At 30.2% G+C, this 17,789-nt stretch overlaps 1 protein-coding gene and 1 long non-coding RNA gene across 11 annotated transcripts in view; one reads left to right on the top strand and one right to left on the bottom strand.

Annotated features, from left to right (window-relative positions):
• Positions 1-17,789, top strand: part of LOC134691349 (dual specificity tyrosine-phosphorylation-regulated kinase 4-like) — a 109,385-nt gene that overhangs the window by 60,658 nt on the left and 30,938 nt on the right. The gene's annotated exons all lie outside the window — the stretch shown is intronic.
• Positions 12,689-17,492, bottom strand: LOC134690502 (uncharacterized). Its single transcript, XR_010101948.1, has 3 exons — positions 16,790-17,492; positions 14,589-14,733; positions 12,689-13,156 (listed from the first exon to the last, which is right to left on the bottom strand). It is a non-coding gene; the product is annotated as an uncharacterized LOC134690502 (long non-coding RNA).

Genomic DNA, 17,789 nt, shown 5'->3' with positions numbered 1-17,789 from the left:
CTGATTTATATTGGAAAAAAACACAACATTTTCATAGCACCAGTGATTTTTCACTGTTTTCTGGTATAAAAAATATTCTAAATTTCTTTCAGCATTGAATCTATGTAATTAGTAGTGAATTGACTTGTATCTATTAAATCATTCATTTAACGTATCACAAAATGAAATGAAAAAGGACTCAAATAAAGTACAATTAATTGAGATATACATTTTGTACAAGAACTGTCAAGACATGTTTTTACTTTTCATAATTGCCCTTATCCTACCTTTTAACAATAAAACATTAATGAATTACACATTTTAAATTTTACAAAGACCTTGGTTTAAGTGACATTCAATAATACTGATTAAAGATAAAATTTCTTTTAAATTGTGGTATTCAGTTTACTAAATAAAAGCCCTTTGATTAATATCTGAACATAATTATACAGCTTTCTAATCTAAACTCTTTAAGTGACAATTGATGAATTCGGTCAATACACATTTTAGATACTGATGACCGTGTTATTTTTACCGCAGGTTTAAAGATTTCAAGTGAGCCTTTAATTACTCGCTAAAATTTGATGTGTATCAATTTAAATATTCCGTTTTTTGTAGAAAATAATACCAATTTTAACAAAAAGGATATTATATATTGTCACATAATTGTGGTATATTATTGATAAAGAGAAATATACATAATTTAAAATGAATGAAATATTTGATTGATAGAAAAAGTGACGGTTATTAAAAATTTAAAAGATTTTGATCTACAATGATCTAGAGGAAACTGACCTCTAACAAATTTTTTTTTAAATTTTTTTTTTTAGAGCTTTACATATTTTTCAGACTGCTCACTCATGTGACTGTCCTTTAAAGTGCCAATCTGCCTAAAATCAGGCAGTGGTGAAAACATGACAAACAAAAATAACACTAAACTTGACATTAATTTAAGTTCAGAAAATATAATGGCGAATGAATTTACCATTTCTCTTATTTTCCTTTTCTGGTAATTCAAGATATAATTTGATTGAAAATTAACATTTGAGGGGAGATAACTCTGTAATTTGCTATCATTCTAAGCAAAAGTAGCTAGATATTTCTCAAACTACCAGACATGGCAGAAACTAAAGAGCTACCATTTCTAACTGAGAATGAGGGTCCTTTAAAGTAGGATGGGAAGGTTGCCATCATGTTTATTTCAACCAAAAAATACACTAAACTATATCTTTCACTTTTCATTCTGAAGTTGTTGTGATGGCGCTATAGTTATAGAACTTTGTGGTATTATAAATGTCAGTGGATTGAAATAATTAGATTTTCTTAAACTATGACATCAAATGAATCTTTTTTTTCTAAATAATTTTTCACAAAATTTCTGAAGATGAAACATGAAGTAACAGAAATATTTAGAACCTATAGAGGTAAATTTTTAGATGCTTTTGATTGGATATTAACTGGTTTAAGAATGTTCTTGCTTCCATTAGACATTGTTTGAAATAATAACATTATTCAATACAAATCACAGTGTATTTAAATCAACATACATATGATTTATATAGTATAAATTAACATTTGATTTTAATCAATTAAAATCTTCCAAACTTAAATTGTCAATGGGAAAAAATGTCCACTGGTCAAAATGCTATTAAATTAAATCGAGAAAACAAATTAAAATCCTTTTAAGTGCCCCAAATATTTATAAAAATCCTTAAGCAAAACATTGAAATCTTTGGATAAATTTGACAATTTGAATATATAACGTGGACACATAGATCTTCAGATCCGTCAATTAAGTTCTGTCAAGTGGATAATTCGTCAATTGTTTCTGTGTTAAATTTGGAAGCGTTGGGCATCTTGATGTTAATTAATGTGTATAATTAAAACATTGTGATCTATGATAGATTTTAAACTCGAAGTGGTGTAAGGGATCGTGGGAAAAAATTAAATATCGGATCGCTGATGTAAATATGGCAAGATAAAATCATGTGTATTGGTCTTATTCCGTGTTTACAAAAATGAAATAATGGAATATTTGAAAAATAAAACTTTTGTAAATGGAAGCTGAATATAACTACCAATTGATATTTTAAAGATTTCTGGCTCTAAAGTTTAAAAAAATTCTTCAATGATGACTACTTGTGCATTTTGTAGTAATTTTGTACATGATTGAATTCAATTGTGCTTAATAATTAGATTTGTCTTCATTTTCTTCAACTATTCCCAGTGAAAATTTGAAGGAGTTTATAACATCTTGTTGTTGACAGTAAAGTTGGGAACAATAATGGAAATGATATTAATTATTACTAAGAAAAATGATTGTTAAACAATAACGAGAAACAATTTATTGGAGAAAGTTTTAAGTTTGGTGCTTACATATCAGTTGAAAACATCCAATGTGGATTTTACAAGATTAGTTGAAATCAGGAGACTTGGGATAGATTATCAACATGCAGATGGACTTTGCTACACTTTTAGAATTAAGGGATCTTCATTCGGCCCTTAAAAGACACAATGCTATCAAGGGAGGCTTCATGTTTCAGAAAGTTAAGGTAATATTGGTCAATTAGTTAGAGTTTTTGAATTTAACTGGTGTAATATTTAAAAATTAATTTCTCCTATTGTGTCTCTTCTTAGACTATTTGGGAGGTTTGTGACAGGCATGTAAATAGCTTTATAGCTTACTGTTTAGTGTGACCCAAGCTTTATAACTTTAGAGCTTAATAGCTTTATAGCTTGCTGTTTAGTGTAAGGCAAGCTTTATAACTTTAGAGCTTTATAGCTTTCTGTTTAGTGTAAGCCAAGCTTTATAGCGTTAGAGCTTAAGAGCTTGCTGTTTAGTGTGAGCCAAGCTTTATATCTTTAGAGCTTACTGTTTAGTGTGAGCCAAGCTTTAGAGCTTAAGAGCTTTATAGCTTGCTGTTTAGTTTGAGCCAAGCTTTATAGCTTTATAACTTGCTGTTTAGTGTGAGCCAAGCTTTATAATATAGCTTTAAAGCTTTCTAGCTTACTGTTAAGAGTGAGCCAAGCTTTATAGCTTTAGAGCTTTATAGCTTGCTGTTTAGTGTGAGCAAAGCTTTATAGCTTTAGAGCTTACTGTTTAGTGTGAGCCAAGCTTTATAGCTTTAGAGCTTTATAGGTTGCTGTTTAGTGTGAGCCAAGCTTTATAGCTTTAGAGCTTTATAGCTTGCTGTTTAGTGTGAGCCAAGCTTTATAATATAGCTTCAAAGTTTTATAGCTTTATAGCTTGCTGTTTAGTGTGAGCCAAGCTTTATAATATAGCTTTAAAGCTTTATAACTTTATAGCGTGCTGTTAAGTGTGAGACAAGCTTTATAGCTTTATAGCTTGCTGTTTAGTGTGAGTCAAGCTTTATAGCTTTATAGCTTGCTGTTTAGTGTGAGCCAAGCTTTATAACTTTATAGCTTGCTGTTCAGTGTGAGCCTGTGTTGAAGACTATACTTTGACCTATAATGGCTTACTTTTACAATGACAAGACTGTGGTATGAGTGCCAATGGCTATTTGTTCCAATGAAAGTTGCTAAGGTTTGTAGGGCTTAAGTTGAGATGTCTGGTGTTAATTGGTGGTTGGTATGGCCCTTTAGCGTAAAAGTTTGTCCAAAACGACTACTATTAAGTGTTGTATTTCTTGCTGTCATATTTATGGACTTTTGACTTTTATGGGTAAATGATATTTTGTTAAGTCTCATGGTTGTTCATAGAATTATTAATCACCTACAGGGTTTTCTCTCAATCAGATATTTTGTGGGTAAATGATATTTTGTTAAATCCCAAGGTTGTTCATAGGATTACAAATCATTTATGGAGTCTACTTTCGATCAGACTTTATACAAATTAACCTCACAAAATTGAATTTATCCATATTAGTGTCATGTTTAAATAAATATTGATATTTTCAAATGAAATGAGAGAAAGTATGGTATAATCCCTTGTTGTGGGGTTTAAAGTAAATATAACAAAAATTAATAACAGAATAAGATATATAAATTGTGACACTTTTAACATTTAAAGTTGTGATTTTGAAACATTTAAGATTTGTCATTTTAACCTTGTATTGTGTAGTGACTGATTGGGGGCTGTTTAACTTTCAGTGTCAAATTTTGTTTTGTGGGAAGCACTTGATGAAGTTTTTATTTTGTTGTTTTCTTTTAACAAGTTTTATTTGCTTGTTTTGCCACCGCTAATAATTTCAGCTCCTGTGGAGATAAGAGTAAACATTCTCTAATTTTTTTGTGCTATTTTCACATTTCCAAACCGGTGTGAGAAAAATATTTCTCTTCACTAGTGAAAAATCTGTTCTCAACAACTGATTGGTTGAAATTTAATCGTGACGTAAAAAAGGCAACCTGATGCCTGATCAGACGTCTCACCAAAAGAACACAATTTTCCTCAAATCTTTGAAAAGGAAGGATAAAAATCATTAGAGAAACAAATTCCACCACTGTAACTTGTGTATTACGATTATTTGTCTCCACTCTCAATAGTTAAATTAAAAAAAAAATTAAGCCTCACGCTTTAAAGATTAAAATTTAAATGTCTCGAGTGGAGACATATCGTAATATAGCATATTAATCTATTGCAATAAAAATTCATAATTTCAAATAAAATTTGTAGATTTAGCTAACTAAGTCCTTATATTTGTATAAAATAACATTCGTTTATAGTGGAACATTGTTTTAACATTGAATTAGCTGCAATCAAAATTTGCTTGCTAGTCCCTCTGTGTGATCACAAATAGATAACTCTGGCTCATTTCCCAATCAATCTATCATGAAGGGAAGTAATTTCATGCAATTTTTATTCATAGTCTGTTTCAAAAATAATAAAAAGTTAACTATATTGGTATGTAAAAATTTTAGACGTTTCAAATTTATGAAATTATATTCGTACATCAATTGTTTTGATACATCAATAACAAAAACTGAAATATATTGCATTGATTCATTTTGTAATTATTCAAAATTATATCTGAAACCTAAACATAATTATAAAAAAAATGAACCTGTTAAGGGGAGACAATTCTCGAATAACTTTTTCGAATTGGCACATAATACCACGGAATGTCACTCATCATACAAATGGCACATCCATATAATTATTTAACTGCGCAATCGCGCTCCACCTTCAATGATGATTCTGAATTATAAATATAACCAAAAGCTGTTAATCTATAGATAGTGAAGACTAATGAAAGCTAACCCACTGTAAAAATATTTTTTTGCACTTTTTTAAAACTTCCTCAGGAAAAATTCTCTTGCCACTTGACTTTCATAGCTCAAAATTAACGTTTTTACAGAATATTTGATAAAGTAGTTACAGATTATTCGCTTCTCAAAGTGTAACACGCAATAAATATCGTATGCTTGCACAATCTTACCGAAATACGGATTTAATTAAGTCTTAAACATTTTGACATTTCTTCGTCTATTTTTATCGAAAACCGGTTTAAACAAATCACACGTACGTGTTAAGATCCGACTAAATACCTATTTCCCGATATGGTCAGGTAAAATTGCTACGTAATAGTCACTTGTTGCAGTTGTGGAATCTATATTTACATAATATACAGATATAACAGCTGCTAGGTGAAAGGGGGCATTAAGTGTTTCCCCTTCTGTCAGGTACGTCCCATAACCTTTTTATGCCTCTGCCGTAGCGTAGGGGGCATTAAGTTTTACCCTTGTCCGTCTGTACGTACGCCCATCCATATGTCCCGACATTGGTTTCTGTTCTCTAACTTGAGTTTGCATCAACTCGATGTTATGAAACTTAAACACAATGCTTATTATTGCAAAACACAGATCAGATTTGAATTTTGGTGGCATTACTCTAACTGTTCAAGAGTTATGCCCCTTTATAAATAGAAAAATTGCTGATTTTTTTAGTTTTCATTCTCTTACATACGTTTGCCTCAACCAAATGTTTTGTAACTTAAACAAGCTTCTTAGGACTCTGGGATACTGTATATATTTACCATTATCACCGATTCAACAAATATTTTAAAAAGATTGACAGGCAGTACCACATCTCTTCTTTCCTTACTGTTCATTCTAAGCCAGCCTTTATTTTGTCTATTCATTGAAAATTCTAATCTCTTTCCTATTAGTAAATACACCAGTAAGATTTGCATCCATTTATCAACCCTTTTCAACTTACAAATCAGAAATGTTTTATTTCACCACTCAAAAGTACATGTAGAAAGCTTAAAAATCGGTCAGATCTTATCTATAAATTTCATAATAAGAAGTCGATCATTGATTTATAGCGGAACATAATTAGACTTTTAACATATATATATATAGTCACATGGTCTGGCTAAAGGTACTTCACAATTGTTTAGATTTTTTGTTGGAAAACAATAGTTTAAAATACACATGTTAGTTATTTAGCTGCATGATAGTACTCTTAACCATATTATTTTACATTTTATATTGAAGGCCTATATATAGAGTAACAAATTTTGTTTTGTTTCAAACTGTACATTAAAGGTTAGCTGAAATTCAAGCTAATTATTAAAAGTCGGTATCAAAAATTAAAATGTTGTTATCATTTCTTTTACAATTAATTTATGGTTCTTTGGGTAAAATATGAAATTAAAGGAACCTCCTTTAGTGACCTTCAGCTGTTGTTTTTTTCTATTATCGGGTTGTTGTCTCTTTGACATATTCCCAATTTCCATTCTCAATTTTATCCTTTGAACATTCTATAGAACAGCCAATTTTATCTTTCAGTTGCTGTCATTTAATTTTTACAATTAATGAATTGCCTTTAAAAATGGGAATAGGTGATAAAAAAAGTAAGAGCTTCATATCTTGTGACTTTAAAAACTTTCTTTATCAGGAGAATTGTCATGTTTTCCAAGTGAATGATTTTTTTCAAAGAATAAACGGCCATTTTAATTGATTTTATTTAGAATGACCAAGAGGTAGTTAGTTACATTTTCCCCTATTATACCTATTTTGATGACTAACGGAAGTTCAGATACATTTTACCTATTATACTACAAACATTAAATACTTTTTACGAGATACTGTGATGTATGTAAGTCTTTAATGTATTGGGTTCTGAGCGGATAAATGTTTTTTTTATATTTTTTTAAATTGCTTATTATGAGCTTTTTTGTGTAGATTAATGTAAAAAGTCACTATAGTATATTTTTATATTTAATTTAAGGTATTTAAAAAAGATTGTATGAGGGGGTTAATGCATCTGAATTTTTTTATGTAATTTTAGTTTTTTTTTTAGTTAAGGTGAATTTCCCACTGTATGACCCTTACAAAAAATAAATAAGTGTACCATCTTTCTGCATGAACTCCTCTTACAGTAGAACCTTATTTTGTAGAACAGTAACAAGAGATTTGCTTATTGAAATAACTTGATTTTTCTAATCAATTTCTCAAAATAACTGCCAGTGGTTCAATACATGGACTCATCATAAAGTATTCAACCTTTGTATTTTGCCAAAAATTTAGCTGTTTCAGAATCTTATGCATTCTGGGTAACATTTATCAAAACATTGCTATAGTGGTCCGGTCCCTGGGTGGGGGTAAATTTGGTTGATTATATAGGGAAGCACTCAGATGCATGACCTGAGCAGGTCCCCTCTTAAGCAGTCATGCAGTTAAGGCCCCTTCTTTCTGAATCCATCACTGCACTATCCTTCAGATGTGCGAAGATGTCCTCAAAGGAAAGTTTCTAGGTTTTCTTTTTTTTTCTTTTTAACAATTTTGAAAGAAGTTAAATTTATTATATCTAGACTTTTTCAACCTGTCAAAATTAAATTTATATTAAAATAATTAAAAAAAAAAGTCTGTATATATATATAGAAGATTAATTGGTATTTTAGCAATCATATAGTAACAGGTACAATAAATCATGTAAGATTTTGTGATACATTTGTTACAAGTGCACAGCTGTTTGTTGAATTTTGGAAAAGTAAATGATCTGTGGACCTCATGGTATTTTGGAGTGGGTCTTTATTTAAAGGTGACAATTGTTTGAAGTTAGGGCTGTTTGATTTTCAATTTCATTCAGTATTTAATGTGAAATTTAACAGTATAATGATTTGACGATCTTTTGATAGATTGAAACAAGTAAATATTTTAAGTCGGTAATTGTTAAAGATTGGAGCTTTTTGAATGTCAATTTTACAAGTGTTTGATAAGTAGAAAGTTAGGGTTGATACAAGATTTTATTAAATGGATGAAAAAAGGAGCGTTTGAAGAACAAATTAAAAAAATTGAATTTTTGACACTGGGCATGTTTGACAATTAAAAGTTTTACAGTGGTATTGGTTGTATTGCATTTTGAAATTGACTACGAAATATTACGGCCTTGATTTGAAGAGAAATTAATTATATTTGAATGATAATTTCACAGGTGGTTGATATTACACTTGAAGAATGATGATGCAATTAAGTTTATTGAAAAATGTTTTAAAATTAACTCAGAGAGAGAGTTCATTATCAATGAAAGAGAATATAGAATTTTAAAATTTAAAAAAAAAAAAAGAAATTTCGAATTATTAATGTTTGACCATAATTATTGGTAGTCAATTTATACACTGCAAACTAACTACTTAAGATACAAAAAATGAAAAAAAAAGGGAGTGATGTTGTCTTTGAAATTGGATATTTGACCCTGCTCCTTTACAAGGTCGACATCAAAGAAAGATTTCTAAAATGAATAATTAGAAGAAGTTTCCACCCATATTTGATGAGTTAATTAACACCTTTAAAATTGTATTGTTAAAAAATTGCTAAGAAAAAATTGAAGTCTGGTTTCTTGGGTTTAATTCAATGCAATGAAACATGCTTCTTGAAACAACTATATTTCCATTCTTAGACTAAAGTAAAACTTGTGTAACTATTTTTCTGAGTACAACATGTTTCTTAAAATGATATAAAAATAAATATAAAAAAAAATCATTAAATCACAATTAAGACTGCAAAAGATTATTGAATTTAATATCCAATTATAGTGCCGTAATATTTGTTCTTGCAGACCTCAGACAGACGGCCATTATTTAAGGCTAACATCTTTTATGTTAGGTTAATGTACCTTCAAATTTTATTTCTGACCAGTTCATTAAGTAAATTCTTCGCTACGATGTTTCATTAAATCTTATAACTTGAACACATGCATATAGGCAGAAGTACTTGGTCTTAATTTAACTTTAATCCAATGGGTTTTGATTTAATACCATTGGCTTTGTTGATCACATAAACGTTGCTAATTATTATATTTTAAGCCGTAATCAATTTATTTTGGTGCGATAAACTGTGTCGTGATTTTGGGAACCTAGTGCCCATTTTGTGTGTATCAATATTTTTCAGAAGATAGTGTTGTTTTAAAGGAAAATAGTTTTGTGGGATCCTCTATGATCAGGGTTTTCTTTAAGTGATGTGAATGATATATTGCTGTATTGAAAATTTTGAACTCATACTGGACCTTTTGTGTGACAACAATTTGAACGGGGAATATTTTATTATTTTCTTTTTGGTGATTTTTTCAAGACAATAAGTTCTTTCAGGATATATTACAGATTTATCAAGTTGTTTATGTTTGAGAAACAAAAAAATGGTCAATTTACAATTTAATGTGTTTTAATTCTGAAAATTAATAAGCAAGTGAAAAGAAAAGCAGAAGAATTGACCTGGAAGTTTTAAATAATGTATAATTCAGAAAATTCTACAAGAAATTGAGAATGAATGCTTTTATTTCTTGATGGGATAAAGAAATCTGATATAAATATAGTGATATACCATAAAGTTATATTGGGCTTAATGAAAAAACATTTGTTATATCACAATCTTTAATAAGACAGTTCAAATTCTGTTATTAAAAGGAGATTATTTTGCTGTCAAAGGGAGATAACTCATTTATAAAATAAAGTGTTATAAGTGAAGAAATACCTTACATATTAGCTTCAGAAATTCTACTGGAGTATGACGGTAATTTATATTTAAATTAGAAAAATTGAAATAATGAAAAATAAAAAAAAGAAGTAAAAATATAAGACAGATGAATTAAAGGTTTATTTTTCTAAAAGGAGTATAAGGTGTGCATATTGCTCTTTGTGAAAATTCTCATGGTACAGAGATGAAAATTAGAAGTAGACCTTAGTCTATAAGAGCTCATGAAACATAATGACATGGATGGAAATCTGGACAATATTTTTCATTAGGTTTTTGAAGTTTTGTGAAGCCTTCACAAGAAAAGAAGCAGCCCTTTAATCTGTAAAAATGGAGAGAGAGAGAGAGAGAAAGAAAAAATATTATTCGAAAAAAAGAAATATATTAATTGACCACTATCTATTCTCAAATCATTGCACAATCATTTTACAAGTACTTAGGAATGGAATAACAATTTCAACCTCAGGAAATACATGAATCTGCCTTAATTGGTTTATTCAAATGGTTTCCCTGAAGTGGCATAATTTATGTATGATGTACCATAGGCATAGTTTACAACTTTACATGTATATGAACATGAATATTTCATAAACATTTAGAAGTTATACTTACTGTCAAGGTATGGGAAGTACATAATATACAATAACCTTAAATTTTCAAGTCAAATAGAATCTAGATAACTTGTCCATAACAATATTTACTCTCTAGGGATACTTAAATTTCAATTTTTAAAATATGAAACTTATTGCCATGCACTTTAGATAATTCAATTTTCAAGAGTGAATGGATTTCAAAATTAATAATTAGCAAGTGATTGAACACGTTTCATAAATTATTGAATGCAAAAGTTTTAAAGGATATACAGGTCCATGTAAGAATCAGGCAAACAGTGATAAGTCCATTTTGGCAAATTGATCAAATTTCGTATTCTAGATATGGATTTACCTAATTAGAACTTGAATATGAAATTTTTTTTTGAAAAAATAATTTTTGTGTTAAAAATATTCATTTTCAAATTTTCCCCTGATGGCCCCTAAAAATGAGCAAGGAAAACTACAAAAACGCACGTTTTTAAAGTAATTTATCTTGCTTTAATAATATATTTTTTGTTGCAAGTATATACTTTATATAGAGTTAATATGTATAGTGATATGAAAACAGATTGAAAATTGATTTCAAATATTTTCTTCCCTAGCAACCGTAACCATGGAAATGTGATCAAAATGAATTTTAGAAAAATGCAAATTTCATCTAATTTCATTTATTTTTTTAAGAAACAGCAACAGTATACACACTTTTATTATATATTCCCTTTTAGTAGAAGCCCTGTAGAATAAATCGAAACAAAAAAAAGTTCGGAAATATTTGGCTGTTGTAGGTGGCAGCACCATCAAAATCGTCAAATTTTTCAGTTTTTTTTAAAATAATTTACGATATTTATACCCTATGTTGATCAAATTTAGGTGAAATATTCACTTAATCATGCTAATTCCTATACATATGATATACCAGGGTGTAAAGGGGTAATATTTTGCATTTTGAGTGGAACAATATATAGTTTGTTTGTGTATGTTTGGGGAGGAGGGTCGCCTGAACTATTTCCAAGGGGGAAAATGTTATGATTTACATTAGTAATGAGCCTAAGTCCACAATAATTGTGTTGTTACCTTGCAAGCATCAACAAGGGTCTGAATTGATATAAATGAAGGATTTGATTTCTTAGAAACTTATAGTTTTCTCAATATTTTGATCCAAATATCACACGGCACTTTAGTGTAGTAATTTTAGCAAAGGATTACTATGTTTTGTGTCTCCCACATTGATTTTTTTTATTTCAGATGTGATAAACAGGTACTCCTGCAAAATATTTGTTCAGTGGTACAAGCAGTTAATAAAAAATAAACAGTTCACTTAAGTGTCCCCATTTTCTTCCTCAATATGTAAATATGCAAGAGTCAATGGTCTTGCATACAGAATTTTTCCCTTTGGAACAGAACATATCTAGTGAACTAACATGTATTAAGTGACACCACCCTTATTCACAAATCGATAATATTGAACTTAAATTCAATGTTTACTACTAGGAAGAAAGTCAATTGGAGATAATGGAAGTAAAGAATAAAAAAAAAAGATAGATAATAAGTTGTTCAAATTTTTAATTTTCTAATAACTAAATAATTATATGGTCATGATGGTACAAGTAAAATTATTTTAACATATGTTCTAATAATACTTAGTTTTCATTGATCAAATATGTATCTTAACCTTCTATTCAAAAGAGTGATTGCTTAGCATGCTTAGTACTTTAATAATATGTGACAAATACTTTTATGAAAAAAATAATAAGGAAATCTTAATATTCTCCTGTCTTTCTTAAAAGCCTATCTCATAACTCATCTTCAGTCCCATTTGTTGATGTTGGTTTATTTTTTGGTTGTAAATACCACTTCATTGCAAAACCTGGCCAACTCAGGTGTCAGACTGTTTCCTGTTACAACTTTTAAAAATGCTTTCCTATATATATATATATATATATACATAAGTACGTCTGAGTCAGTGACAACTCGACAACAGATGTATCCATCGGATCGCCATCAATGATGGTGATACATGGCTGTGTACATAATGTATATACAACTCGTCTAAACATCAACCCAACAATGTTAGATCTGTAAATTTGCTTTCGCAAAAGAACCAAAAATTTGCGAAAGCAAATTTACAGATCTAACATTGTTGGGTTGATGTTTAGACGAGTTGTATATATATATATATATATATAGCTATCAATAGATGGTTTTCAAGTCTATTTAAGGTAGCAAATCTAATGACACAGCCAACTTTTGAGCAAAAAAAACAGCATTTAATCAGAACTTTCTGAGTGATGAGAGGATAATATGGTTGAGTCTTCACCATTTTCTGTTTTTATTTCTGGTCCTTCATGGAGATTAACTGCACCGTGTTTTAGGTGTTTTGATTTTTCCAGTTACATTAACAGGTAAGTAAAATCCTGATATAAACACACATTTTTCTGTTTTATTTTCCTGTCGGTTACCAAAATCCATTTGGTCTATGGATTTATAAGGAATAAATTTTACTTTGCCAATATTGTAGGCTTTCCTCAGTAGTATACCATCTTCTTCAACTCACAACTCATTAAAATCCTTTATTCCATTAAACTTGTGTGTTATCAGTTTGTTTTATGAGGTGTAGTTAGCACATTCAGAGACTTGACATCCAGCAAAACCTGTGAAAAGAAATAATAATGAGGGCAATTATAAACCGATTCAAAGGTCATGTTTTCAACTTCAACAAAATGTGTGTACATTACTACATAGGTCAACATGATATTTTGAAGAAAAGAAAATAATTTTAAACTAGAGGCTCCAAGGAGCCCTTGTTGCTCCAATGATAATTTTATATTACAATTGATGCATGGAATAATGCAACAGTTGTTATACTTTTGCTCTAGTTTCAGAGATACATGTATGGACCAGTTAAAAACTGCATTTTTTCCCATGTTCTATTTTTAGCCATGTCTGCCATGTTTTAGGCAGACAGGGTCACTGGACACATGTCAGATTTGCTCTAAATGCTCTGGTGTTTTAGTTATAAGCCAAAAACTGCATTTTACCCCTATGATCTATTTTTAGCCATGGTGGCCATCTTGGTTGGTTGGCTGGGTCACTGAAGTTTGGTTTAATTTGGCCCAGTAGTTTCAGAGGAGAAGATTTTTGTAAAAGTTAACGACAACGTACACGTGTCATTTGGTCCCTTGTTTAGAGTTGTCTTATTGGCAATCATACCACATCTTCTTTTTATGCAGGGGGCATAAAATAAGTTTATGAGTAACATTTGTACATCTAAAATAATATCAAGGTTATAACAAAATGCACTCAAATTTCCTTTCGAAAAAGGGCAATAACCCTTCAAGTGTTGTCTGATTCATCAGAAAATTTCTTGTTAGATAGCTTTTGACATGGTGAACAATTTTACTGCTTTAGTTTTCCCAAAATTATAATTATATCATTTTATAGATATAAATTAAATGATATCTCTAGGTTGTTCTTTCGAAAGCAATGTCTCAAGAAACATATGTGCTTTAATAAAAATAAAGATTATAGTTAATTTCCTAATGCATGTAGAGCAAGACTTTTTTACTTTGTTTGTATATTGTACATGTTGTACAATAGGAATTTAGATAACATCCAATTGCTTTTAACTATTATATTTACAGGTTTAAGGTTGCCTATATTTATTGTTTGAAGATTTCAGTCTTAATTGCAAAGTTTGGGTAAACGTTTCAAATCAAAATGTTACTCTACAAGCATTAAGAAATTAGCTGTAAGATGAACATTAAACTACTGTCACTTAGGGAAAACATAAAAAAAAATCAATGAAGGATAATAAACTTAATTCAAATAGTTTGGGGTGGGGGTAAAGTTGCTGCAAGTTTTCTTTAATTGAAATGATTTTATACTTTCAATTTTCCCAAAATTAAGTTAAGAGGAGAGTAAGGGGGTCAGTGAAAAAAAAATATATACTAGTACATATATAAATAAGTTTTTTATCCTACATTGAACTTTTGATGTTGTCCCTAATTCTGATATTGTTGTCTTCTGTTTTTACTTTATATTTACTTAGCCCAATTTTTTTTTGTAATATACATTGTATGTTACCTGTTCTTTTACTTATTTCTTGTAAGCATAACCAGATATGTCCACAGTGGTACATGTCATTAGTCATTATAAAATTCTGAAGAAGTGAAGCCACACAAAACCAATTCTGTATCACAGATTCTAAAACATGGGTGAAAATTCTATGCTGAAAAAGAAATGCACAAGACAATTTTTATAGATGTTGATACTGATTTCATTCCAAATAAAAGACTACATGTACATTAATAATTTATATTCATTTCATCATGTTTATAAGAATCTATTCCATTAGGACATGTAGGAGCTTAAATCAAGGATTTTTTTGTTTGTTTATAGTCAGTGTGATACATGTAATTATAAGTACACAATGAAAAATTATATAAACAGTCTCAAACTCAGACCAACCTTATACATGTTTTACAAATAAGCATATTTTGGTTTTCCCGTTTGAATGTTTTTACACTAGTAATTGTGGGGCCCTTTATAGTTTGTTGTTCGGTGTGAGCCAAGGCTCTGTGTTGAAGGCCGTACATTGACCTATAATGGTTTACTTTTTTAAATTGTTATTTGGATGGAGAGTTGCCTCATTGGCACTCACACCACATCTTCCTATATCTAAAGATTATTTGTGGTATGATTGCAAATGAAGTAACTCAGGGTTCTCATTACAGACTTTTCAAATTCCCATGAGTTCAAAACTCACAGACTACTGAGAGTTACATGTATGAAATTTTCCAAAAGAGAGCAAATCTCTTTGAGGTTAATTATAGGTCAGGGATGAATAAATGAGCTTTATTTAGAGTCGGCAAGGTACATGTAGTATATAAACATAGGGATCTCAGAATCGAGGATTTTGTACCTAATTTTAAAAATAATTGGGGGGGGGGGGGGGGGTCTTACCCTAAACCCCCTTTGAATGTTGCACACGCTGATGTAACAATGTACAGTGTGCCCTTTGAATAACCAAATAATATAGTTTCCTCAAAGCCAACATTTCACAAACTTTATTTCCAATTACATGGGCCCCTTCACCTAAACTCAAGGAAAATCACTTAATAGGTAAAGGGCGGTTAGTAACTTAGTAATAAGCAAAAGATTTACTGCATCTATATAGTCAGAAATAAATGACCCTGAAATACTGACTGTGATATTTTCCATATCCTGCATCATATTTATCTTTTTAAAATTTATCAAAAAAATCTATACATGCTATACACTTATCATGCTTATATCCAGAAATAATTACTTGCCTTTTATTGTTGTATTCAAAACATTGATACAAAATTTAAGAATAAAATATAATGGACAGAACCAACCAATTCTAGAATATTTGGTGAATGAGCGAGACAACAAAAGGTTGAACAGTTTCATGGTCTTAACATCTCTAAAGTACCACAAATTGTTGTATAAATTATATATACATTTTATATACTATAAAACAAAAAATAAATTGCAAAGTAAATTTTAAAAGGTTTCTTATTTTTAACCATTGTGGAAATTTGTCCCAAACTAGTTTTGACTAGTGTTTGTTAGCCTTAGAGGACTCAGAACATATGGTACTACATGTACTTTGTGGATGGATGCAGTTCCTATAGTTTGAAGTTAGTTTCAGGTTTGTGTTCACTCACAATGTGGTCATGTCTTTTTTTTAATTTTTTTTTAGCTGGATAATTAGTTGTAAATCACTATCTATATTGTTCCTAATGTTTCATAGGAGCTACCATTTGATTTTTATTAGGGGCTAGGATGATATTTAAAAAAGGCAGGACAGGAGTTTTGATTATAAAAAAAATGCCAAAAATAAAGGCAGGATGACAATTTAAGTAAAAATGATAACCCAATTAATATTGGCAAGACCTGTCGATGATAGAGTGGGGAAAAAATGCAAGACAGAGATTACAAAAAAAAAATGCAGGGCAAAATTGATAATCCTACCCCCCCTCTAAAAAATTTAAATGGTAGCTCCCTTAACAGCTTGATGGATGGGTGCACTGCCTTTTCAGCAATAAGACTCCAGTTAAGAAACCCTGTAACTGTAGTTAGTCCTGTGGAACTGGAAACCTAACAAAATATACCACAAATAACAGATATTCTATACCGGGCATACGGACATGATGTAATGTGTATTATGGGTGTTATCACTTGTTCTATCTTTGTTTGTATTAATGGTATTACTTATTGTGCAAACAGAGTGTGGGGACAGAGGCAGCATATTGATTTACCTGAAAATACCACATCTTAGTGCTATCAACTCTCCTTCATCATGTTCATTGGCATTGTCCACGGCTGGTTCGTGTAGTCTGGCAACCTCCACGCAGTCTGAGATCTGTCAATGCCGCGGCGTTATGTCTTAACTCATTCAGCGAGCTTTCGTACACTTTTATCCTGATTACATACAGGATTAAACCCCACATGAATGGGTTAAAACAGACTTATACTGCCCTTCATGTCCGGCGGGACCATCTCGTCTGCCATTTGTTATTGTTGTTGTGCAGATTACGCGCCTTTTTTAAAAAGAGGTAACCAAGCAAGGGAGATAAACAATACAGTCAATGACGCGTTTCGATGATTTTTCTTTAGTGAATAACATTTTTCAAATAAAAATTTCCAAACTTTTTATTCATTGAAAGAGAAGATATGTATCAAAAGATTTCAAATATAAAAAAAAATGTGTGCTAGGCATCTGCTGTTAACAGAAAATCGATATCGAAGTTGACCTACTTTCAATGCATTACACTGTTGTATATGCGGACGGCGAACGCATTCAATCTATTTTTTCTAGACAAATATGGCATACATCGATGTAATACTATGGTTTTGTCACTTTTATTAATGGATAACAAAGTTCCCAAAATTTCACCATATTCCGTGTATATGGACTTATCACTTTTTATTTGATTTGCCTGATTCTTACACGGACCTGTACTTAAAACATTGTGATCTATGATAGATTTTAAACTCGAAGTGGTGTAAGGGATCGTGGGAAAAAATTAAATATCGGATCGCTGATGTAAATATGGCAAGATAAAATCATGTGTATTGGTCTTATTCCGTGTTTACAAAAATGAAATAATGGAATATTTGAAAAATAAAACTTTTGTAAATGGAAGCTGAATATAACTACCAATTGATATTTTAAAGATTTCTGGCTCTAAAGTTTAAAAAAATTCTTCAATGATGACTACTTGTGCATTTTGTAGTAATTTTGTACATGATTGAATT

The sequence above is a fragment of the Mytilus trossulus genome, chromosome 11, assembly GCF_036588685.1.
Source record: "Mytilus trossulus isolate FHL-02 chromosome 11, PNRI_Mtr1.1.1.hap1, whole genome shotgun sequence".
NCBI classification, from domain to species: Eukaryota; Metazoa; Mollusca; class Bivalvia; order Mytilida; family Mytilidae; genus Mytilus; species Mytilus trossulus.
Note: the sequence above shows the minus strand (reverse complement) of the source record. Positions and strands in the feature narration are given on the sequence as shown.